General features: G+C 41.6%; 2 long non-coding RNA genes across 2 annotated transcripts; both read right to left on the reverse strand.

Moving 5' to 3' along the window:
- Window positions 1-3,401: 3,401 nt before the first annotated feature.
- On the reverse strand, window positions 3,402-5,363 carry LOC110508997 (uncharacterized). Its single transcript, XR_002471384.3, has 4 exons — window positions 5,074-5,363; window positions 4,459-4,569; window positions 4,284-4,360; window positions 3,402-3,829 (listed from the first exon to the last, which is right to left on the reverse strand). It is a non-coding gene; the product is annotated as an uncharacterized LOC110508997 (long non-coding RNA).
- A 12,789-nt stretch (window positions 5,364-18,152) lies between these two features.
- LOC149970835 (uncharacterized) lies at window positions 18,153-20,179 on the reverse strand. Its single transcript, XR_016492767.1, has 4 exons — window positions 19,605-20,179; window positions 18,990-19,100; window positions 18,815-18,891; window positions 18,153-18,575 (listed from the first exon to the last, which is right to left on the reverse strand). It is a non-coding gene; the product is annotated as an uncharacterized LOC149970835 (long non-coding RNA).
- Window positions 20,180-26,467: the final 6,288 nt, after the last annotated feature.

Here is a 26,467-nt window from a genome sequence, read left to right on the forward strand (position 1 = left end):
GGAGTGGCTTCTGTCTGGCCACTCGACCATAAAGGCCTGATTAGTGGAGTGCTACAGAGATGGTTGTCCTTCTGGAAGGTTCTCCCATCTCCACAGAGGAACTCTGGAGCTCTGTCAGAGTGACCATCGGGTTCTTGGTCAACTCCCTGACCAAGGCCCTTCTCCCTCATTTTCTCAGTTTAGCCGGGTGACCAACTCTAGGAAGAGTCTTGGTGGTTCCAAACTTCTTCCATTTAAGAATAATGGAGGCAGCATTTTTTGGTACCCTTCCCCAGATCTGTGCCTCAACACAATCCTGTCTCGGAGCTATTTAGACAATTTCTTCGATGTCATAGCTTGGTTTTTGCTCTGTTCATGCACTGTCAACTGTGGGACCTTATATAGACAGGTTTGTGCCTTTCCAAATCACGTCCAATCAATTGAATTGACCACAGGTGGACTCCAATCAAGTTCTAGAAACATCTCAAGGATGATCAATGGAAACAGGATGTGCCTGGTCTGAATAATTAGGTAAATAAGGTATTTCTGTATTATTTTTTACATTTGCAAAAAAAAAAAAAAATTATGGGGCATTGTGTGTAGATTAATGATAATTTGTTTTAATTTAATACATTTTAGAATACGGCTGTAATGTAACACAATGCAGAAAGAGGGAAGGGGTCTGAATACTTTTCTAATGCACTGTATGTATTACAAGAACATTTACTAGCCCATCTGGCCAAGTAATTGATACACTACTGTCAAGTGTCAGTGTGCAGCGGTTAGGACGGAGTCAGGCGCAGGACACATAACTGAGTAAAATACGTACTTTAGTCGAAAAGAAACAACAATGATTTCCACGCAGGGAAAAACACACCAGCTCACAGCTCACAAACACCAGTCTCAACGTCAACAGTGAAGAGGCGACTCCGGGATGCTGGCCTACTAGGCAGAGTTGCAAAGAAAAAGCCATATCTCAGACTGGCCAATAAAAATAAAATATTAAGATGGGCAAAAGAACACAGACACTGGACAGAGGAACTCTGCCTAGAAGGCCAGCATCACAGAGTCTCCTCTTCACTGTTGAAGTTGAGACTAGTGTTTTGCGGGTACTATTTAACGAAGCTGCCAGTTGAGGACTTGGAGCCGTCTTTCTCAAACTAGACACTCTAATATTGTCACGTCCTGACCATAGAAAGCTTTTATTTTCTATGGTAGAGTAGGTCAGGGTGTGACTGGGGGGGTTGTTCTAGTTTATATTTTTTATGTGAGGTTCTAGGTTTATTTTCTATGTTGGTGATTTGTATGATTCCCAATCAGAGGCAGCTGGTTATCGTTGTCTCTAATTGGGGATCATACTTAAGTAGCATTTTTTTCCACCTGTGGGATATGCGATATTGTTTATGTTTAGTTGCCTGTTAGCACTGCATTGTTAGTCACGGTTCGTTGATTCTTTATTTGTTTGTCTTTGCTAAAGTTTCACATTCTTCTTTAATAAATATGTGGAACTCTACATATGCTGCGCCTTGGTCCGACCATTATTACGAACAACGTGACAAATATACTTGTCCTCTTACTCAGTTGTGCACCGGGGCCTCCCACTCCTCTTTCTATTCTGCTTATAGACAGTTTGTGCTGTTCTGTGAAGGGAGTAGTACACAACGTTGTATGAGATCTTCAGTTTCTTGGCAATTTCTCGCATAGGATAGCCTTAATTTCTCAGAAGAAGAATAGACTGATGAGTATCAGAAATCACAAACATCAAACACAGTCACCAACGCTCTGGATAACATGAAAACAGCCTAACCAGCTAAGCTAAGGCAAGTAAAATGTTCAGAGTGAGATTGTTTTCTCATTCGTGTCTGGAAGTAGCTAGCCAACATTAGCCAGTTAGCTTGGGTGCTTGATTGTCGTTGTGAGGTCAGAACGCTCGTATCGACCCTAGTCCTCGGCCAGGGCGTCCAGTGTGCGCTCCGAGAGCGAAACGCTCTGAATTTACGAACGCCCAGAGCGCACTCTGGCACTCCAGATTGAATTTACGAACACACCCAATGTCAAACATACTCCACAATCTGATTCTAGCCTTGCCTGTCTAATACCTTTGCAGGAAGTGGGCTCAGTAAAATTCAAGGATTACACCAACAACTGGATTTGCCTCACATATGAATCAGCCAACTGTACAGTTAAGCTTTTCAGCAGAAGGATTTGGGAAGGAACACTCATGTTATACAGATCCCGAGTTGTGCAGTGGTTTAAGGCACTGCATCTCATTGCTAGAGGTGTCACTACAGACCCTGGTTCGATTCCAGGCTGTATCACAACCAGCCGCGATTGGGAGTCCCATAGGGCGACGCACAATTGGCCCAGTGTCGTCCAGGTTTGGCCATCATTGTAAATAAGAATTTCTTCTTAATTGACTTACCTGGTTACATAAATAACTAGGCATGTTGACTGAGAACACATTTTCATTTACAGCAACGACCTGGGGAATAGTTACAGGGGAGAGGAGGGGTATGAACGAGCCAATTGTAAACTGGGGATGATTAGGTGACCGTGATGGAATGTGGGCCAGATTGGGAATTTAGCCAGGACACCAGGGTTAACACCCCTACTCTTACAAAAAGTGCCATGGGATCTTTAGTGACCACAGAGAGTCAGGACACCTGTTTAATGTCTTCAATCACTGCCCTGGGGCATTGGGATATTTATTTATTTTAGACCAAAGGAAAAGGTGCCTCCTACTGGCCCTCCAACACTACTTCCAGCAGCATCTGGTCTCCCATCCAAGGCCAACCCTGCTTAGCTTCAGAAGTAAGCCAGCAGTGGGATGCAGGATGGTATGCTGCTGGCTTGCTTCTGCAGCTAAGCAGGGTTGGTCCTGGTCAGTGGGATGCAGGATGGTATGCTGCTGGCTTGCTTCTGCAGCTAAGCAGGGTTGGTCCTGGTCAGTGGGATGCAGGATGGTATGCTGCTGGCTACTCAGGTAAAATAAAATAAATGTAGGCTACACTCTCTGGAACCTCTCTGGTTCTGTATGTTCATAATAACAGGCCTACGTGACTTGGTTTCAAACGTCGTTCTAAAATGTACATTCAATATTTTTTACTTTGATATTTGTGAATACTCAATTAAAAACTCTTAACAATATTTATGTTTGTGTTGTAAATTAATACATCAATTGATGTTGAGCTTTGGAGAGAAACCCTTTGCTTACACACAAAACATGTGGCTAGTAGTTATCAAGGTTTAGCTTAATTTTAGCTTAACATTGTGATAATTGTTTTATTTTTATATGAATGAAAAGTTACATATACATTTTTTTGGGGGGGGGGTTGGACTGTTCTTTTCAGGGAAGTCACCTTATGTTTGATATTTAAAAAAGACTGAAGTCAGATCCATTGAATTAACATGAGTGTGAGAACAGTTGCAGCATTTGTAACATGTTTATAGCCAAAGAAAAGATTACAGTAGTTAGGACTATTCAGTCCAACATCAAATCCATCAGAAAACACTGGACGCAGATGACAAGATTCTATGAAAGTGGGAAAAGTTGTGACATAACTCTTGAATTACAGCTCCTCCCCCAGATGGTGATTGGAATGCGCAGCAAGTCAATAAGTCAATGAAATTATACATTCAAATATATTATTAACATGAATATAATGACTGATATTAAACAGCATAAAATCATTGAAAATACAGTACAATAGTTCACATCTGCAGAACATGATGTACCACTAGAACTTCAATCTGCTATGCCTTGGATCATAATCCATCAAACTTTCTGGACAGTTTTCACGGTCAGTCGAAATTTCAGATCAGGTCGCTTTGCCCGAACGATGTCGTAGATCTAGTAGAGAAAATAGATCACTATTTAGTTCAACTCAAGCTCATCTAATCTAGATCTTATTTTCCAATATAAATAATTGTATAATATATCAATCATATGCATTGGAACTTTATATAAAATATGTTACCTGGGATATAGATAAACATTTAAATAATATAAAAAAACACCATGATTGAATGAGGAAATGTTTCCTGACTCTAGACTGGATCAACTGTGGTCTAAATGTCAGCTGACTCTAGACTGGATAAACTGTTGTGTAAATGTCAGCTGACTCTAGACTGGATCAACTGTGGTCTAAATGTCAGCTGACTCTAGACTGGATCAACTGTGGTCTAAATGTCAGCTGACTCCAGACATCAACTGTGGTCTAAATGTCAGCTGACTCTAGACTGGATAAACTGTTGTGTAAATGTCAGCTGACTCTAGACTGGATCAACTGTGGTCTAAATGTTACCTGACTGAAGAAAGAACCAACTGTAGTCTCATTTAGCTCCTGATAAGATTGGACAGCGACCTGAAGAATTGCAAATCCTATATTTGGGCAAGAATATTCAAATTATTTCAGTAAATAAAAGACAATTAGCCGAGTATCATAATTCAATGTATTTATTTTATGCTTAGATACCCACCACTTTCCAGGGGTTTAGTACCAAAAGGTGGGTCCACATAAGGGGTAGTAAGAGTTGGAGGTGTTGTCACCTGTGTCGTGGTAGCCCATGGTCCCATTGTAGGTGTTGAAGCTGATGGGGTAAATATTGACATGAAGCTGTATCTGTCATTAGCCTGAAATCCAAACCTGTTTTAAGCCAAACATTCCACTCCCTGTACTCTGTGTCATATACAAAACATTACATTATAAGGAGTGGAATGATAGCCCAAACAGACTAGTACCCATTCTAGTATATATATTTTATGATCACAACAAGCAATACAAAAATACAAAATAAAGTAGTTTTCACAGTAGTCATCACACTTCTCTACTTCCTACTATATATTAAATATCAGCATTTGGTCCACATTTAATCATCTGATTTTTTCAATTGAAACGTTCCATTCTTTTCCACATATCATTTTTTGTTGTTGTTGACTTACTCATGCTCACTACTAATGACTGGAAGATACATATCTTCACTGATATCTGGGTTTGGTTATGCTTCAACCGTCATTGTTTTCTGGACTAAACCTCTGACATCATTTTCTTTTCAAATCATGAACATTAAAAACATGTTAAATTGATAACTTACCAAAGGATTGCCCTGCAGACAAAGCAACACATCCAACACAAAGTAATAGGAAAAGCATGATGTTGTTTCAGACGACAGAGCACCGACTGAGTTGTGATGTGGGAAGATTCTGTTCAGAGTCCAGTCCGTCTGACAATCTATGTTCAGCGTGAGGAAGTTGACTCTTCTATTCATCGTGGGAGGGATTTGCCTTTTACATAATGCCCAGGTTTTCAAAAATTAATTTGAGGCACAAGTGATTTCAGAAAAATTGTCAAACCGCCTCCTATTTTAACAGCTATGAGGAAGTTGTTCCATATTTCTGTCTCACAAGATTTTATGTCAGAACCTCAACCAGTATTTTTTAAATGCCCAATGAAGCTGTTTTTTTACAATCTCAATATCACATAATTTCTGGGTAACAATAAAGCACATTACTGTGATTGTTTTCAATTCAAATTTAAAAAGAAACAAAAATTGTTTCTTAACAAAGAGCAATTTCTCAAGCAAGAATTTGGTCACCAGGCAGGCCAAAACAGCCTTAAATTTCAGGTGGTCTTTTCAAACAGCTCTTACTCTAAAAGGGCATTATCATAATTTTAACAGTCTTATTCCAACCTCGTAGTGTGGAAATATATATAAAACACAGATAAAAACGTTTATGACTACATTGGGCATTTAAACAAAACAAGTGTATTATCAACTAATTGATCATTCTGACAGCAACCATCTATTTTATTGGGATATATCCAGAAACACATTGCCAGGAGTAAAAATTAATTTAGAAAAAGTGCATCTTTTTTATGCACATTTACAATACAATTATATAAAGGTTAGCTGACAAATGGAAAATATGTGCATTTAAAAAAAATAAATAAATAAATAAAAACTAAAAACAAGCTATTTTCCGGTCTCTCCAGAGATGTTTGATCGGGATCAAGTCCAGGCTCTGGCTGGGCCACTCAAGGATATTCAGAGACTTGTCCCGAAGCTACTCCTGCGCTGTCTTGGCTGTCTGCTTAGGGTCGTTGTCCTGTTGGAAGGTGAACCTATGCCCCAGTCTGAGGTCCTAAGCACTCTGGAGAAGGTTTTCATCAAGGATCTTTCTGGACTTTGCTCTGTTCATCTTTCCCTCGATCCTGACTAGTCTCCCAATCCCTGCCTCTGAAAAACATCCCCACAGCATGATGCTGCCACCACCGTGCTTCACCGTAGGGATGGTGCCAGGTTTCCTCTAGATGTGATGCTTGGTATTTAGGCCAAAGAGTTCAATCTTGGTTTCATCAAACTACAGAATTTTGTCTCTCATGGTGTGAGAGACTTTAGGGTCCCTTTGACAAACTCCAAGCAGGTTGTTATATGCCTTTTACTGAGGATTGGCTTCTGTCTGGCCACTCAATCATAAAGGCCTGATTTAGTGGAGTGCTAGAGAGATGGTTGTCCTTCCTGAAGGATCTCCCATCTCCACAGAGGAACTCTGGAGTTCTGTGTGTCCATCGGGTTATTGGTCACCTCCCTGACCAAGGCCCTACTTATTTTCTCAGTTTAGCCGGGTGACCAGCTCTAGGAAGAGTCTTGGTGGTTCCAAAATTCTTCCATTTAAGAATGAAGGAGGCCACTGTGTTCTTGGGGACCGTCAATGCTGCTGCAGGAATGTTTTGGTACCATTCCCCAGATCTCTGCCTCAACACAATCCTGTCTCTGAGCTCTTTAGACAATTCCTTAATCCTCATAGCTTGGCTTTTGCTCTGTTAATGCACTGTCAACTTTGGGACCTTATATAGACAGGTTTCTGCCTTTCCAAATCACGTCCAATCATTTGAACTTATCATAGGTGGACTCCTCAATGGAAACAGGATGCACCTGAGCTCAATTTGGAGTCTCATAGAAAAGGGTCTGAATAATTATGTAAATAAGGTATTTCTGTATTATTATTTTTTACATTTGCAACAACAACAAAAATATTATGGTGTATTGTGTGTGGATGAATGATGATTTGTTTTAATTTAATCAATTTTAGAATAAGGCTGTAATGTAACAAAATGCAGAAAGAGGGAAGGGGTCTGAATACTTTTCTAATGCACTGTATGTATTACAAGAACATTTACTGGCCCATCTTTGGTACATTACATAATACAAAGTTGGAGTTCCTTAAAGATCCCGATTGGAAAAACCATCTAAATCTTTGGTGAGGGCACTTATGCAGGCCGCTCGAGGACAGAGATGGAAGGTGGCATCTTCTGCAAAGGTAGAAATCTTGGTCATAAAACCATACATGTCTAATCCTTCGATCTCTATATTATTTATCAACTTTATAGCTAGTATTTCAATTCCAATTAGATATAAATAAAGTGAGAGCGAACTCCTCCGAGCTGGTGTAGTTTGTTCGGTCTGTGCCGTGAGAGGGCAGAGTTAGCCGTTTGAGAGAGTGGTGAATTTGCTGCTAAAAAACAAATCCAGGGGACGCAGGGGAACATAATGAACAAATTACTGTACATCATTCCAGTCGTTTGCAAAGGAGCAGGCGTGATTAGAACTCAGGGTGTGTTTGTAAATTCAACCTGGAGTGCCAGAGTGCACTCTGGGTGTTCGTAAATTCAGAGCATTGTCAGATTGTCCTTTCGGAAATTCATCAGTTATTCTGCATTCTGGCACACTCAGACAAGAGTGCTCTGGTATCGGAGTAGACGGCCAGAGCGAATGTATGAACACACCCCAAGAATATAAGCGTTCTGATGTTTGATCAACGCCTGGAGCAATATTTAGATACTGACCCGTAATTGATTTTCTTTGTATACATTTTTATGAATCTACTTTTTTTCAAATTAGGAAAAATTACAGAGATCCTTAATGTTCTCATATAGATACGGTCATGATTGAGACGCAGCCCGATCAAAAAACAGATATCTCTATCTTAAACAGACAGACTTTGATGGATTTTTTATTTTATTTATTATGACTTGAGCAAAGAAATGATATGAATACGTTTTTGTATACACTACCGTTCAAAAGTTTGGAGTCACTTAGAAATGTCCTTGTTTTTGAAAGAAAATCTAATTTTTTGTACAGAAAAATAACATCAAATTGATCAAAAATACAGTGTAGACATTGTTAATGTTGTAAATTACTTTTGTAGCTGGAAACTGTTGATTTTTGTATGGAATATCTACATAGGTGTACAGAGGCCCATTATCAGCAACCATCACTCCAGTGTTCCAATGACACGTTGTGTTAACTAATCCAAGTTTATCCTTTTAAAAGGCTAATTGATCATTAGAAAACCCTTTTACAATAATGTTAGCACCGCTGAAAACTGTTGTGCTGATTAAAAAACAATAAAACTGGCCTTCTTTAGCCTAGTTGAGTGTCTGTAGCATTTGCATTTGTGGATTTGATTACAGGTTAAAAATGGCCAGAAACAAAGACCTTTCTTCTGAAACTCGTCAGTCTATTCTTGTTCTGAAAAATGAAGGCTATTCCGATTCAGAGGGGTTGGGTTAAATGTGGAATGCACATTTTAGTTGTACAACTGACTAGGTATTCTACATTCCCCATACGGAAGAGTACATTTTTCCCACTAACACTACATTCCCCATAGTCTCGGAAATTCCAGACCTAGTGTTTGCTGGAACATTGGTTACATTGTGGGAGGCAACTCGTCTGTCGAGAGAGACTACATACAGAATAGTACCTCTTTGTCCATTGTGAAATGGACATTTGTCTCTTGCGGTCTTGTTTAAAAATCCTAACGGTAACACCTTGAACACCAAACACATACACATGGCCTGAAAAACAAACACATACACATCAGTGGACACTCCTCAGTGAATTTCATAAAAATAAAATTGTAAAACATTAAAAAAGTTATCCTTTTTAGAAAAAACTATACTAAATATAATCACGTCACCAAAGAATTGATTAAAACACACTATTTTCCAAATAAGGTCTACGGTAGCATCAACAACACTCTGTAGGGTAGCTAGCTTCCATCCTCTGGGTACATTGACTTCAGTACAAAACCTAGGAGGCTCATGGTTCTCACCCCCTTCCATAGACTTACACAGTAATTATGACAACTTCCGGAGGACGCCCTCCAACCTATCAGAGCTCTTGCAGCATGAACTGACTCCACCCAATCAAATGATCAGATAATTAATCTAGTACTTACTGAAAGCCTAAATTACAGCTAGCTAGCACTGCAGGGCATCAAATATGGTGAGTAGTTGACTCAAAGAGAGAGAAAGACAGTAGTTGAACAGTTTTCAACAAATCAATTTCTTCCAAAATGAAGGAGAAGCAAGAGAGAAATAGTGTATTTTTTTCCCTTTCAGTTTCACTTACTTAGCTAGAAAATTCCCTGAATTCCTATCGGACCTTGTAGTCATAGCAGATAATATTCTAATCTTTGGTGACTTTAATATTCACATGGAAAAGTCCACAGACCCACTCCAAAAGGCTTTCGGAGCCATCATCGACTCAGTGGGTTTTGTCCAACATGTCTCTGGACCCACTCACTGTCACAGTCATACGCTGGACCTAGTTTTGTCCCATGGAATAAATGTTGTGGATCTTAATGTTTTTCCTCATAATCCTGGACTATCGGACCACCATTTTATTACGTTTGCAATTGCAACAAATAATCTGCTCAGACCCCAACCAAGGAACATCAAAAGTCATGCTATAAATTCACAGACAACACAAAGATTCCTTGATGTCCTTCCAGATTCCCTCTGTCTACCCAAGGACGCAAGAGGACAAAAATCAGTTGACCACCTAACTGAGGAACTCAATTTAACCTTGCGCAATACCCTAGATGCAGTTGCACCCCTAAAAACTAAAAACATTTCTCATAAGAAACTAGCTCCCTGGTACACAGAAAATACCAGAGCTCTGAAGCAAGCTTCCAGAAAATTGGAACGGAAATGGCGCCACACCAAACTGGAAGTCTTCCGACTAGCTTGGAAAGACAGTAATGTGCAGTACCGAAGAGCCCTTACTGCTGCTCGATCATCCTATTTGTCTAACTTAATTGAGGAAAATAAGAACAATCCGAAATTCCTTTTTGATACTGTCGCAAAGCTAACTAAAAAGCAGCATTCCCCAAGAGAGGATGACTTTCACTTTAGCAGTGATAAATTCATGAACTTCTTTGAGGAAAAGATTATGATTATTAGAAAGCAAATTACGGACTCCTCTTTAAATCTGCGTATTCCTTCAAAGCTCAGTTGTCCTGAGTCTGCACAACTCTGCCAGGACCTAGGATCAAGAGAGACGCTCAAGTGTTTTAGTACTATATCTCTTGACGCAATGATGAAAATAATCATGGCCTCTAAACCTTCAAGCTGCATACTGGACCCTATTCCAACTAAACTACTGAAAGAGCTGCTTCCTGTGCTTGGCCCTCCTATGTTGAACATAATAAATGGCTCTATCCACCGGATGTGTACCAAACTCACTAACAGTGGCAGTAATAAAGCCTCTCTTGAAAAAGCCAAACCTTGACCCAGAAAATATAAAAAACTATCGGCCTATATCAAATCTTCCATTCCTCTCAAAATTTTTAGAAAAGGCTGTTGCGCAGCAACTCACTGCCTTCCTGAAGACAAACAATGTATACGAAATGCTTCAGTCTGGTTTTAGACCCCATCATAGCATTGAGACGGCACTTGTGAAGGTGGTAAATGACATTTTAATGGCATCGGACCGAGGCTCTGCATCTGTCCTCGTGCTCCTAGACCTTAGTGCTGCTTTTGATACCATCGATCGCCACATTCTTTTGGAGATTGGAAACCCAAATTGGTCTACACGGACAAGTTCTGGCCTGGTTTAGATCTTATCTGTCGGAAAGATATCAGTTTGTCTCTGTGAATGGTTTGTCCTCTGACAAATCAACTGTACATTTCGGTGTTCCTCAAGGTTCTGTTTTAGGACCACTATTGTTTTCACTATATAATTTACCTCTTGGGGATGTTATTCGAAAACATAATGTTAACTTTCACTGCTATGCGGATGACACACAGCTGTACATTTCAATGAAACATGGTGAAGCCCCAAAATTGCCCTTGCTAGAAGCATGTGTTTCAGACATAAGTGGATGGCTGCAAACTTTCGACTTTTAAACTCGGACAAAACAGAGATGCTTGTTCTAGGTCCCGAGAAACAAAGAGATCTTCTGTTGAATCTGACAATTAATCTTAATGGTTGTACAGTCGTCTCAAATAAAACTGTGAAGGACCTCGGCGTTACTCTGGACCCTGATCTCTCTTTTGAAGAACATATCAAGACCATTTCAAGGACAGCTTTTTTCCATCTGTAACATTGTAAAAATCAGAAACTTTCGGTCCAAAAATGATGCAGAAAAATGAATCCATGCTTTTGTCACTTCTAGGTTAGACTACTGCAATGCTCTACTTTCCGGCTACCCGGATAAAGCACTAAATAAACTTCAGTTAGTGCTAAATACGGCTGCTTGAATCCTGACTAGAACCAAAACAATTGATCATATTACTCCAGTGCTAGCCTCTCTACACTGGCTTCCTGTCAAAGCAAGGGCTGATTTCAAGGTTTTACTGCTAACCTACAAAGCATTACATGGGCTTGCTCCTACCTCTCTCTCTGATTTGGTCCTGTCGTACATACCTACACGTACGCTGTGGTCACAAGACGCAGGCCTCCTAATTGTCACTAGAATTTCTAAGCAAACAGCTGGAGGCAGGGCTTTCTCCTATAGAGCTCCATTTTTATGGAACGGTCTGCCTACCCATGTCAGAGACGCAAACTCGGTCTCAACCTTTAAGTCTTTACTGAAGACTCATCTCTTCAGTGGGTCATATGATTGAGTGTAGTCTGGCCCAGGAGTGGGAAGGTGAACGGAAAGGCTCTGGAGCAAAGAACCGCCCTTGCTGTCTCTGCCTGGCCGGTTCCCCTCTTTCCACTGGGATTCTCTGCCTCTAACCCTATTACAGGGGCTGAGTCACTGCCCCCCCCCCCCCCCCCCCTTGGGTTGTGCCGTGGCGGAAGTCTTTGTGGGCTATACTCAGCCTTGTCTCAGGATGGTAAGTTGGTGGTTGAAGATATCCCTCTAGTGGTGTGGGGGCTGTGCTTTGGCAAAGTGGGTGGGGTTATATCCTTCCTGTTTGGCCCTGTCCGGGGGTGTCCTCGGATGGGGCCACAGTGTCTCCTGACCCCTCCTGTCTCAGCCTCCAGTATTTATGCTGCAGTAGTTTGTGTCGGGGGGCTAGGGTCAGTTTGTTATATCTGGAGTACTTATCCTGTCCTATTCGGTGTCCTGTGTGAATCTAAGTGTGCGTTCTCTAATTCTCTAATTCTCTCCTCTCTTTCTTTCTCTCTCTCGGAGGACCTGAGCCCTAGGACCATGCCCCAGGACTACCTGACATGATGACTCCTTGCTGTCCCCAGTCCACCTGGCCGTGCTGCTGCTCCAGTTTCAACTGACCTGAGCCCTAGGACCATGCCCCAGGACTACCTGACATGATGACTCCTTGCTGTCCCCAGTCCACCTGACCGTGCTGCTGCTCCAGTTTCAACTGTTCTGCCTTATTATTATTCGACCATGCTGGTCATTTATGAACATTTGAACATCTTGGCCATGTTCTGTTATAATCTCCACCCGGCACAGCCAGAAGAGGACTGGCCACCCCTTATAGCCTGGTTCCTCTCTTGGTTTTGGCCTTTCTAGTGACATTTACATTTGAGTCAATGGTACTGAGTGGGCTTCCCACAGTGGGCTTCTTCCTCAGGCAGACAGTTTCAGTGCAAACAGCGGAATTAAATTACATTTTTTCCTAGCCACCGTGCTTCTACACCTGCATTGCTTGCTGTTTGGGGTTTTAGGCTGGGTTTCTGTACAGCACTTTGAGATATCAGCTGATGTACGAAGGGCTATATAAATGAATTTGATTTGATCTATGACTAGGGTGGCTGGAGTCTTTGACAATTTTTAGGGCCTTCCTCTGACACCGCCTGATATAGAGGTCCTGGATGGCAGGAAGCTTGGCCCCAGTGATGTACTGGGCCATTCGCACTACCCTCTGTAGTACCTTGCTGTCGGAGGCTGAGCAGTTGCCCTACCAGGCAGTGATGCAACCAGTCAGGATGCTCTCGATGGTGCAGCTGTAGAACCTTTTGAGGATTTGTGGACCCATGCCAAATCTTTTCAGTCTCCTGAGGGGGAATAGGTTTTGTCGTGCCCTCTTCACGACTGTCTTGGTATGCTTGGACCATGTTAGATTGTTGGTGATGTGGACACCAAGGAACATGAAGCTCTCAACCTGCTCCACTACAGCCCCGTCGATAAGAATGGGAGCATGCTCGGTCCTCCTTTTCCTGTAGTGCACAATCATCTCCTTTGTATTACTCACGTTGAGTGAGAGGTTGTTTTCCTGGTGCCACACGGCAAGGTCTCTGACCTTCTACCTATAGGCTGTCTCGTACAGGAGGGGACTGAGCATGCACCCCTGAGTGCACCCCGGATCAGTGTGGCGGATGTGTTGTTACCTACCCTTACCACCTGGGGGTGGCCTGTCAGGAAGTCCAGGATCCAGTTGCAGAGGGAATGGTTTAGTCCCAGGGTACTTAGCTTGGTGATGAGTTTGAGGGCACTATGGTGTTGAACGCTGAGCTGTAGTCAATGAATAGCATTCTCACATAGGTGTTCCTTTTGTCCAGGTGGGAAAGGGCGGTATGCAAATTGGAGTGGGTCGAGGGTTTCTAGGATAATGGTGTAGATGTGAGCCATGCTCAGCCTTTCAAAGCACTTCATGGCTACAGATGTGTGTGCTATGGGTCGGTAGTCATTTAGGCAGGTTACCTTAGTGTTCTTGGGCACAGGGACTATGGTGGTCTGCTTAAAACATGTTGGTATTACAGACTCGGACAGGGAGAGGTTGAAAATGTCAGTGAAGAATCTTGCCAGTTGGTCAGCGCATGCTCGCAGTACACATCCTGGTAATCCGTCTGGCCCTGCGGCCTTGTGAATGTTGACCTGTTTAAAGGTCTTACTCACATCAGCTGCGGAGATCGTAATCATACAGTTGTCCGGAACAGCTGGTGCTCTCATGCATGCTTCAGTGTTATTTGCCTCAAAGCGAGCATAGAGGTAGTTTAGCTTGTCTGGTAGGCTTGTGTGACTGGGCAGCTCTCGGCTGTGCTTCACTTTGTAGTCTGTAATGGTTTGCAAGACCTGCCACATCCGACGCGCGTCGGAGCCGGTGTAGTACGATTCAAACTTAGTCCTCTATTGATGCTTTGCCTGTTTGATGGTTTGTCAGAGGGCATAGCAATTTCTTATAAGCTTCCGGGTTAGAATCTCACTCCTTGAAAGCGGCAGCTCTACCTATGCATGATCAGGGTTGTATCCATTCTGCCGATTCTGTTGAAAAACGTTTCTTAAATTGGAAGCAAATGGAACAAAACGGGGATAAACATACCTGAATTTCTCCAATAGAAACTCTCGTTTAGGGCTGTTGGGGTGACCATATTACCACCACACCTGCGTCACGAGTCATGACGGCAGTCAAATTCCAGATGACCGTTTAGTCACGATAATTAGGTTTTTCCAAGCTCTGAAGCTGGTCAATAGTAGCTTACCAAACTTGCTAACTGCCTGGTACTCATTACTCTATTGTCCCTCTAATCACTCTGACAGCAATGCAAATGTATTTTAAAATCTAATCAAACACTTCATGAGAGCTCATGTTGCGCAACATTTCTATAGGCTATGTAATTGCGTGAGAAAACAGAGTGATGGCTGCTAATAAAAAGAGGAGGATTCCATCAACTTTCTATATGCTAGGGACCACTATATTTATTTCTCAACTTTGCAACAGGAGTATAGACTATCTGGCTGGCATGAAAATAAACCTCGGGAAAAAGCGTCCATTCTAAAAAGCGTCCATTCTAAATCGAAACAAATTACACACATATATTATGTAGTATATGTAAAGACCAGATTAAATCAAGAATAGTCTGATGGGTGACAATATTATCCTACGACTTGTGAATTATATATTATTACTTGTGAATGATGCCCAGCATAAGAAACAAATACTTTTTTTTGTGACTTTTTTTTAAATCATAGTCACACACCTCATGTAGCCTAGCCCATAGGCCTATATGTTTTATTAAGGTTTGTAATCACAACTAAAGTGGCCGAATAACGTCTTAAAATGAAGCACATTAATCCGCTTTACAAGGGGTGTGGAGCCGAACAGGCAAATATAAGCAACACGTGAGTTTCAAGTTTGGGGAAGTTCATTTTCACCATAAAAATGCACCTTTTATAATAAAAGTGCATAATTGCATTTGCGGTCACTTTTGATAATGGTGTTTTCCTGCTAATATAACATTTGTGCTTATAGCATACTACCATGCGTGCATTGCTGTGCTTAAAATGTGAAGAAATAGCCAAATAGTTTATCAACATTTTAAGCTAAATGTTCTGATATGTTGGTCAGCCACATAGCTTAAACATTTTTGGGTGGATGATAGTCGTTGTATTATTTTGGGACCTATCGCATCCTACAACTGTCCCAGACAATGTTTGGAATATGTATTTATTGCACAGATAGGTCAACTTTTGTACTATGGGGGATAGTAGATTGACATAGGCTAGTGAGTTTGCTGTTCGTTATGCCTTGTCATCTTGTTAGTTGACGAAAAGTAAATGTGGATAGTTCTTCCAATATCTTCAATATGCACCTCGGAATTGGATAAGGACACCAGAGTTGGGTCCCCGATGTTTGTCTTCACTTGTAGCCTGTGAGAAAGACCCAAGTGTGAGAGGGAGATGCTTCGGATTGCCCAGCACACTCAGGGAGAAGGGCACAAAGCAGCACTCCGGACTGCAAAAGGCATGGATTATTTTAGGGTGCATTACGGCCACAAAGGGGATGCCACCGTGAAATTCGAGGTATTATCAAGTGCTTGTCAAATTGCTGACAAGGTACAAATCTTTCATTCTGCCCCTGAACAGGCAGTTAACCCACTGGGCCGTCATTGAAAATATGAATTTGTGACTTGCCTAGTTAAATAAAGGTTAAGAAAAATAAAAAATGTGTCTCTTCCTGCAGCCTTACAATGTATTCAAAATCAAACACATAGCCCAATGTTTGTTGAACAACTAAAGTTACATTAATAACTCTAAATTAAGCATACCTATTTCTTTGTTAACTGCTCAACACAATGTGCACACTCCCTCAAATTGTTTGAAGAAAATGTTTGTTTTATTCAGCTTTTTTCAATTGCATTCTTCATACTATAAAATAATGTTACTGAATTATAAGCAAATATTGTCTGCTAAATGAACTAGTGTAGCCCACAGCCATTTGGCATAGTCAGATCAGGACCTAACTTAAGGATAACTCAGAGTATTATTCTTTTCTTCTGAAATTTACTACATTTTCTTCAAATCATGCTTCTTTAGACATGTCTAAAATAAATAATGGATTTATTGTGAAGGTTTAGGCTATATTACATGGATTTATTAGACTTTTTAAAATGGCTTGTGTGGAAGCCAGGAGATGCTAAATGTGTTTATGTTAATTACCGTAAAACCAACAGTTATTTGTTTGACAATCACAGGCTGACGAAATTTCGTGACCGCCACAGCCCGACACTTGTTTGCAACTGTTGGACTAATGATTACACCCTATATCAGTTGATGCAGGCACTAGTGTACAAGGCGGTATTGAATGTCACTATCTGTCCATGTCCTCCCTCATCTACAATGGCACTGACCGCCACTGATACACATTCTCTGAACACCAAACACATACACATGACCTGAACACCAAACACATTCCCTGAACACCAAGCACATACAGTGCCTTGCGAAAGTATTCGGCCCCCTTGAACTTTGCGACCTTTTGCCACATTTCAGGCTTCAAACATAAAGATAAAAAACTGTATTTTTTTGTGAAGAATCAACAACAAGTGGGACACAATCATGAAGTGGAATGACATTTATTGGATATTTCAAACTTTTTTAACAAATCAAAAACTGAAAAATTGGGCGTGCAAAATTATTCAGCCAGGAGCACATTTGGTCAAAGTGACATATTGTGAGGATTTAGGTCATTTTGTCTCCATCGCAAAGCAATCCATCAATTATTCTTCCCTTCCACACACTGTGGCCTCCTGCATGTTCTCAGGTGACACTTCTGTTCTTTACCCGGGTGATGCCATCTCAGAGTCTTGGATAGCCAACTATTGCAGCCTCAAAGACCGGATTGTAGGTAAGAGTATATCCCTACTAAAAGTAAACATTTCGTTGAAGGATGTATACCATGCGTGTCCCGGACATGCGTGTCCCGGACATGCGACTAAATGCTTCGATCACACCGACAGTGTTTTTGCATTTTGGTACACCAGAATTACATTCATTTCCAACGAAACGCTGCGTTTGCCTTGCAGCATTGCGTTTCAGAGGCAGTTGCAGTGCGTTCGGCTTGGTGTATACCTTGGATTTATCGAACGTATGCGTCAAACTGTCTGCGTAGACGGCTTGATAGAAATGGTAGCAGAAGGAGAATGTTAAACTGTTGTTGCATACATATCCATTTGCCAGCAGCATACCACCCTGCATACCACTGCTGGCTTGCTTCTGAAGCTAAGCAGGGTTGGTCCTGGTCAGTGGGATGCAGGATGGTATGCTGCTGGCTACTCAGGTAAAATAAAATAAATGTAGGCTACACTCTCTGGAGCCTCTGGTTCTGTATGTTCATAATAACAGGCCTACGTGACTTGGTTTCAAACGTCGTTCTAAAATGTACATGGTACATTTTTTACGTTGATATTTGTGAACACTCAATTAAAAACGCTTAACAATTTTCATGTTTCTGTTGTAAATTAATACACCAATTGATTTAGCTTTGGAGGGAAACCCCTTGCTTGCATAAAAAATGTGGCTAGTAGTTAAAGGTTTAGCTTAGTTTGTACACATTGTCATGATTTTTTTTATGAATGAAAAAAATTATATATACATTTTTTGGGGGTTGGGTTGGACTGTTCTTTTCAGGGAAGTCACCTTATGTTTGAAATTTAAAAAAAGATCCGTTGAATTAACATGAGTGTGAGAACAGTTGCAGCATTTGTAACATGTTTATAGCCAAAGAAAAGATTACAGTAGTTAGGACTATTCAGTCCAACATCAAATCCATCAGAAAACACTGGACGCAGATGACAAGATTCTATGAAAGTGGGAAAAGTTGTGACATAACTCTTGAATTACAGCTCCTCCCCCAGATGGTGATTGGAACGTGCAGCAAGTCAGTAAGTCAATGAAATTATACATTCAAATATATTATTAACATGAATATAATGACTGATAAACAGCATAAAATCATTGAAAATACAGTACAATAGTTCACATCTGCAGAACATGATGTACCACTAGAACTTCAATCTGCTATGCCTTGGATCATAATCCATCAAACTTTCTGGACAGTTTATACGGTCAGTCGAAATTTCAGATCAGGTCGCTTCGCCCGAACGATGTCGTAGATCTAGTAGAGAAAATAGATCACTATTTAGTTCGACTCAAGCTCATCTAATCTAGATCTTATTTTCCAATATAAATCATTGTATAATAAATAGATCAATCATATGCATTGGAACTTTATATAAAATATGCTACCCGGGGTATAAACATTGAATTTTTTGTTATACCTTACTCAAGACTGGATCAACTGTGGTCTAAATGTCAGCTGACTCCAGACTGGCTCAACTGTGGTCTAAATATTACCTGACTCAAGACTGGATCAGCTGTAGTCTCATTTAGCTCCTGATAAGATTGGACAGCGACCTGAAGAATTGCAAATCCTATATTTGGGCAAGAATATTCAAATTATTTCAGTAAATAAAAGACAATTAGCCGAGTATCATAATTCAATGTAATTATTTTATGCTTAAATACCCACCACTTTCCAGGGGTTTAGTACCAAAAGGTGGGTCCACATAAGGGGTAGTAAGAGTTGGAGGTGTTGTCACCTGTGTCGTGGTAGCCCATGGTCCCATTGTAGGTGTTGAAGCTGATGGGGTAAATATTGACATGAAGCAGTATCTGTCATTAGCCTGAAATCCAAACCTGTTTTAGGCTAAACATTCCACTCCCTGTACTCTGTGTCATATACAAAACATGACATTATAAGGAGTGGAATGATAGCCCAAACAGACTAGTACCCATTCTAGTATATATATTTTATGATCACAACAAGCAATACAAAAATACAAAATAAAGTAGTTTTCACAGTAGTCATCACACTTCTCAACTTCCTACTATATATTAAATATCAGCATTTGATCCACATTTAATCATCTGATTTTTTCAATTGAAACGTTCCATTCTTTTCCACATATCATTTTTTGTTGTTGTTGACTTACTCATGCTCACTACTAATGACTGGAAGATACATATCTTCACTGATATCTGGGTTTGGTTATGCTTCAACCGTCATTGTTTTCTGGACTAAACCTCTGACATCATTTTCTTTTCAAATCATGAACATTAAAAACATGTTAAATTGATAACTTACCAAAGGATTGCCCTGCAGACAAAGCAACACATCCAACACAAAGTAATAGGAAAAGCATGATGTTGTTTCAGACGACAGAGCACCGACTGAGTTGTGATGTGGAAAGATTCTGTTCAGAGAGTCCAGTCCGTCTGACAATCTATGTTCAGCGTGAGGAAGTTGACTCTTCTATTCATCGTGGGAGGGATTTGCCTTTTACATAATGCCCAGGTTTTCAAAAATTCTAGGTCCCGAGAAACAAAGAGATCTTCTGTTGAATCTGACAATTAATCTTAATGGTTGTACAGTCGTCTCAAATAAAACTGTGAAGGACCTCGGCGTTACTCTGGACCCTGATCTCTCTTTTGAAGAACATATCAAGACCATTTCAAGGACAGCTTTTTTCCATCTGTAACATTGTAAAAATCAGAAACTTTCGGTCCAAAAATGATGCAGAAAAATGAATCCATGCTTTTGTCACTTCTAGGTTAGACTACTGCAATGCTCTACTTTCCGGCTACCCGGATAAAGCACTAAATAAACTTCAGTTAGTGCTAAATACGGCTGCTTGAATCCTGACTAGAACCAAAACAATTGATCATATTACTCCAGTGCTAGCCTCTCTACACTGGCTTCCTGTCAAAGCAAGGGCTGATTTCAAGGTTTTACTGCTAACCTACAAAGCATTACATGGGCTTGCTCCTACCTCTCTCTCTGATTTGGTCCTGTCGTACATACCTACACGTACGCTGTGGTCACAAGACGCAGGCCTCCTAATTGTCACTAGAATTTCTAAGCAAACAGCTGGAGGCAGGGCTTTCTCCTATAGAGCTCCATTTTTATGGAACGGTCTGCCTACCCATGTCAGAGACGCAAACTCGGTCTCAACCTTTAAGTCTTTACTGAAGACTCATCTCTTCAGTGGGTCATATGATTGAGTGTAGTCTGGCCCAGGAGTGGGAAGGTGAACGGAAAGGATCTGGAGCAAAGAACCGCCCTTGCTGTCTCTGCCTGGCCGGTTCCCCTCTTTCCACTGGGATTCTCTGCCTCTAACCCTATTACAGGGGCTGAGTCACTGCCCCCCCCCCCCCCCCCCCCCCCTTGGGTTGTGCCGTGGCGGAAGTCTTTGTGGGCTATACTCAGCCTTGTCTCAGGATGGTAAGTTGGTGGTTGAAGATATCCCTCTAGTGGTGTGGGGGCTGTGCTTTGGCAAAGTGGGTGGGGTTATATCCTTCCTGTTTGGCCCTGTCCGGGGGTGTCCTCGGATGGGGCCACAGTGTCTCCTGACCCCTCCTGTCTCAGCCTCCAGTATTTATGCTGCAGTAGTTTGTGTCGGGGGGCTAGGGTCAGTTTGTTATATCTGGAGTACTTATCCTGTCCTATTCGGTGTCCTGTGTGAATCTAAGTGTGCGTTCTCTAATTCTCTAATTCTCTCCTCTCTTTCTTTCTCTCTCTCGGAGGACCTGAGCCCTAGGACCATGCCCCAGGACTACCTGACATGATGACTCCTTGCTGTCCCCAGTCCACCTGGCCGTGCTGCTGCTCCAGTTTCAACTGACCTGAGCCCTAGGACCATGCCCCAGGACTACCTGACATGATGACTCCTTGCTGTCCCCAGTCCACCTGACCGTGCTGCTGCTCCAGTTTCAACTGTTCTGCCTTATTATTATTCGACCATGCTGGTCATTTATGAACATTTGAACATCTTGGCCATGTTCTGTTATAATCTCCACCCGGCACAGCCAGAAGAGGACTGGCCACCCCTTATAGCCTGGTTCCTCTCTTGGTTTTGGCCTTTCTAGTGACATTTACATTTGAGTCAATGGTACTGAGTGGGCTTCCCACAGTGGGCTTCTTCCTCAGGCAGACAGTTTCAGTGCAAACAGCGGAATTAAATTACATTTTTTCCTAGCCACCGTGCTTCTACACCTGCATTGCTTGCTGTTTGGGGTTTTAGGCTGGGTTTCTGTACAGCACTTTGAGATATCAGCTGATGTACGAAGGGCTATATAAATAAATTTGATTTGATCTATGACTAGGGTGGCTGGAGTCTTTGACAATTTTTAGGGCCTTCCTCTGACACCGCCTGATATAGAGGTCCTGGATGGCAGGAAGCTTGGCCCCAGTGATGTACTGGGCCATTCGCACTACCCTCTGTAGTACCTTGCTGTCGGAGGCTGAGCAGTTGCCCTACCAGGCAGTGATGCAACCAGTCAGGATGCTCTCGATGGTGCAGCTGTAGAACCTTTTGAGGATTTGTGGACCCATGCCAAATCTTTTCAGTCTCCTGAGGGGGAATAGGTTTTGTCGTGCCCTCTTCACGACTGTCTTGGTATGCTTGGACCATGTTAGATTGTTGGTGATGTGGACACCAAGGAACATGAAGCTCTCAACCTGCTCCACTACAGCCCCGTCGATAAGAATGGGAGCATGCTCGGTCCTCCTTTTCCTGTAGTGCACAATCATCTCCTTTGTATTACTCACGTTGAGTGAGAGGTTGTTTTCCTGGTGCCACACGGCAAGGTCTCTGACCTTCTACCTATAGGCTGTCTCGTACAGGAGGGGACTGAGCATGCACCCCTGAGTGCACCCCGGATCAGTGTGGCGGATGTGTTGTTACCTACCCTTACCACCTGGGGGTGGCCTGTCAGGAAGTCCAGGATCCAGTTGCAGAGGGAATGGTTTAGTCCCAGGGTACTTAGCTTGGTGATGAGTTTGAGGGCACTATGGTGTTGAACGCTGAGCTGTAGTCAATGAATAGCATTCTCACATAGGTGTTCCTTTTGTCCAGGTGGGAAAGGGCGGTATGCAAATTGGAGTGGGTCGAGGGTTTCTAGGATAATGGTGTAGATGTGAGCCATGCTCAGCCTTTCAAAGCACTTCATGGCTACAGATGTGTGTGCTATGGGTCGGTAGTCATTTAGGCAGGTTACCTTAGTGTTCTTGGGCACAGGGACTATGGTGGTCTGCTTAAAACATGTTGGTATTACAGACTCGGACAGGGAGAGGTTGAAAATGTCAGTGAAGAATCTTGCCAGTTGGTCAGCGCATGCTCGCAGTACACATCCTGGTAATCCGTCTGGCCCTGCGGCCTTGTGAATGTTGACCTGTTTAAAGGTCTTACTCACATCAGCTGCGGAGATCGTAATCATACAGTTGTCCGGAACAGCTGGTGCTCTCATGCATGCTTCAGTGTTATTTTCCTCAAAGCGAGCATAGAGGTAGTTTAGCTTGTCTGGTAGGCTTGTGTGACTGGGCAGCTCTCGGCTGTGCTTCACTTTGTAGTCTGTAATGGTTTGCAAGACCTGCCACATCCGACGCGCGTCGGAGCCGGTGTAGTACGATTCAAACTTAGTCCTCTATTGATGCTTTGCCTGTTTGATGGTTTGTCAGAGGGCATAGCGATTTCTTATAAGCTTCCGGGTTAGAATCTCACTCCTTGAAAGCGGCAGCTCTACCTATGCATGATCAGGGTTGTATCCATTCTGCCGATTCTGTTGAAAAACGTTTCTTAAATTGGAAGCAAATGGAACAAAACGGGGATAAACATACCTGAATTTCTCCAATAGAAACTCTCGTTTAGGGCTGTTGGGGTGACCATATTACCACCACACCTGCGTCACGAGTCATGACGGCAGTCAAATTCCAGATGACCGTTTAGTCACGATAATTAGGTTTTTCCAAGCTCTGAAGCTGGTCAATAGTAGCTTACCAAACTTGCTAACTGCCTGGTACTCATTACTCTATTGTCCCTCTAATCACTCTGACAGCAATGCAAATGTATTTTAAAATCTAATCAAACACTTCATGAGAGCTCATGTTGCGCAACATTTCTATAGGCTATGTAATTGCGTGAGAAAACAGAGTGATGGCTGCTAATAAAAAGAGGAGGATTCCATCAACTTTCTATATGCTAGGGACCACTATATTTATTTCTCAACTTTGCAACAGGAGTATAGACTATCTGGCTGGCATGAAAATAAACCTCGGGAAAAAGCGTCCATTCTAAAAAGCGTCCATTCTAAATCGAAACAAATTACACACATATATTATGTAGTATATGTAAAGACCAGATTAAATCAAGAATAGTCTGATGGGTGACAATATTATCCTACGACTTGTGAATTATATATTATTACTTGTGAATGATGCCCAGCATAAGAAACAAATACTTTTTTTTGTGACTTTTTTTAAAATCATAGTCACACACCTCATGTAGCCTAGCCCATAGGCCTATATGTTTTATTAAGGTTTGTAATCACAACTAAAGTGGCCGAATAACGTCTTAAAATGAAGCACATTAATCCGCTTTACAAGGGGTGTGGAGCCGAACAGGCAAATATAAGCAACACGTGAGTTTCAAGTTTGGGGAAGTTCATTTTCACCATAAAAATGCACCTTTTATAATAAAAGTGCATAATTGCATTTGCGGTCACTTTTGATAATGGTGTTTTCCTGCTAATATAACATTTGTGCTTATAGCATACTACCATGCGTGCATTGCTGTGCTTAAAATGTGAAGAAATAGCCAAATAGTTTATCAACATTTTAAGCTAAATGTTCTGATATGTTGGTCAGCCACATAGCTTAAACATTTTTGGGTGGATGATAGTCGTTGTATTATTTTGGGACCTATCGCATCCTACAACTGTCCCAGACAATGTTTGGAATATGTATTTATTGCACAGAATAGGTCAACTTTTGTACTATGGGGGATAGTAGATTGACATAGGCTAGTGAGTTTGCTGTTCGTTATGCCTTGTCATCTTGTTAGTTGACGAAAAGTAAATGTGGATAGTTCTTCCAATATCTTCAATATGCACCTCGGAATTGGATAAGGACACCAGAGTTGGGTCCCCGATGTTTGTCTTCACTTGTAGCCTGTGAGAAAGACCCAAGTGTGAGAGGGAGATGCTTCGGATTGCCCAGCACACTCAGGGAGAAGGGCACAAAGCAGCACTCCGGACTGCAAAAGGCATGGATTATTTTAGGGTGCATTACGGCCACAAAGGGGATGCCACCGTGAAATTCGAGGTATTATCAAGTGCTTGTCAAATTGCTGACAAGGTACAAATCTTTCATTCTGCCCCTGAACAGGCAGTTAACCCACTGGGCCGTCATTGAAAATATGAATTTGTGACTTGCCTAGTTAAATAAAGGTTAAGAAAAATAAAAAATGTGTCTCTTCCTGCAGCCTTACAATGTATTCAAAATCAAACACATAGCCCAATGTTTGTTGAACAACTAAAGTTACATTAATAACTCTAAATTAAGCATACCTATTTCTTTGTTAACTGCTCAACACAATGTGCACACTCCCTCAAATTGTTTGAAGAAAATGTTTGTTTTATTCAGCTTTTTTCAATTGCATTCTTCATACTATAAAATAATGTTACTGAATTATAAGCAAATATTGTCTGCTAAATGAACTAGTGTAGCCCACAGCCATTTGGCATAGTCAGATCAGGACCTAACTTAAGGATAACTCAGAGTATTATTCTTTTCTTCTGAAATTTACTACATTTTCTTCAAATCATGCTTCTTTAGACATGTCTAAAATAAATAATGGATTTATTGTGAAGGTTTAGGCTATATTACATGGATTTATTAGACTTTTTAAAATGGCTTGTGTGGAAGCCAGGAGATGCTAAATGTGTTTATGTTAATTACCGTAAAACCAACAGTTATTTGTTTGACAATCACAGGCTGACGAAATTTCGTGACCGCCACAGCCCGACACTTGTTTGCAACTGTTGGACTAATGATTACACCCTATATCAGTTGATGCAGGCACTAGTGTACAAGGCGGTATTGAATGTCACTATCTGTCCATGTCCTCCCTCATCTACAATGGCACTGACCGCCACTGATACACATTCTCTGAACACCAAACACATACACATGACCTGAACACCAAACACATTCCCTGAACACCAAGCACATACAGTGCCTTGCGAAAGTATTCGGCCCCCTTGAACTTTGCGACCTTTTGCCACATTTCAGGCTTCAAACATAAAGATAAAAAACTGTATTTTTTTGTGAAGAATCAACAACAAGTGGGACACAATCATGAAGTGGAATGACATTTATTGGATATTTCAAACTTTTTTAACAAATCAAAAACTGAAAAATTGGGCGTGCAAAATTATTCAGCCAGGAGCACATTTGGTCAAAGTGACATATTGTGAGGATTTAGGTCATTTTGTCTCCATCGCAAAGCAATCCATCAATTATTCTTCCCTTCCACACACTGTGGCCTCCTGCATGTTCTCAGGTGACACTTCTGTTCTTTACCCGGGTGATGCCATCTCAGAGTCTTGGATAGCCAACTATTGCAGCCTCAAAGACCGGATTGTAGGTAAGAGTATATCCCTACTAAAAGTAAACATTTCGTTGAAGGATGTATACCATGCGTGTCCCGGACATGCGTGTCCCGGACATGCGACTAAATGCTTCGATCACACCGACAGTGTTTTTGCATTTTGGTACACCAGAATTACATTCATTTCCAACGAAACGCTGCGTTTGCCTTGCAGCATTGCGTTTCAGAGGCAGTTGCAGTGCGTTCGGCTTGGTGTATACCTTGGATTTATCGAACGTATGCGTCAAACTGTCTGCGTAGACGGCTTGATAGAAATGGTAGCAGAAGGAGAATGTTAAACTGTTGTTGCATACATATCCATTTGCCAGCAGCATACCACCCTGCATACCACTGCTGGCTTGCTTCTGAAGCTAAGCAGGGTTGGTCCTGGTCAGTGGGATGCAGGATGGTATGCTGCTGGCTACTCAGGTAAAATAAAATAAATGTAGGCTACACTCTCTGGAGCCTCTGGTTCTGTATGTTCATAATAACAGGCCTACGTGACTTGGTTTCAAACGTCGTT

This window comes from Oncorhynchus mykiss, chromosome 28 (genome assembly GCF_057628025.1).
Source record: "Oncorhynchus mykiss isolate SJ-2025 chromosome 28, ASM5762802v1, whole genome shotgun sequence".
Classification (NCBI taxonomy): domain Eukaryota; kingdom Metazoa; phylum Chordata; class Actinopteri; order Salmoniformes; family Salmonidae; genus Oncorhynchus; species Oncorhynchus mykiss.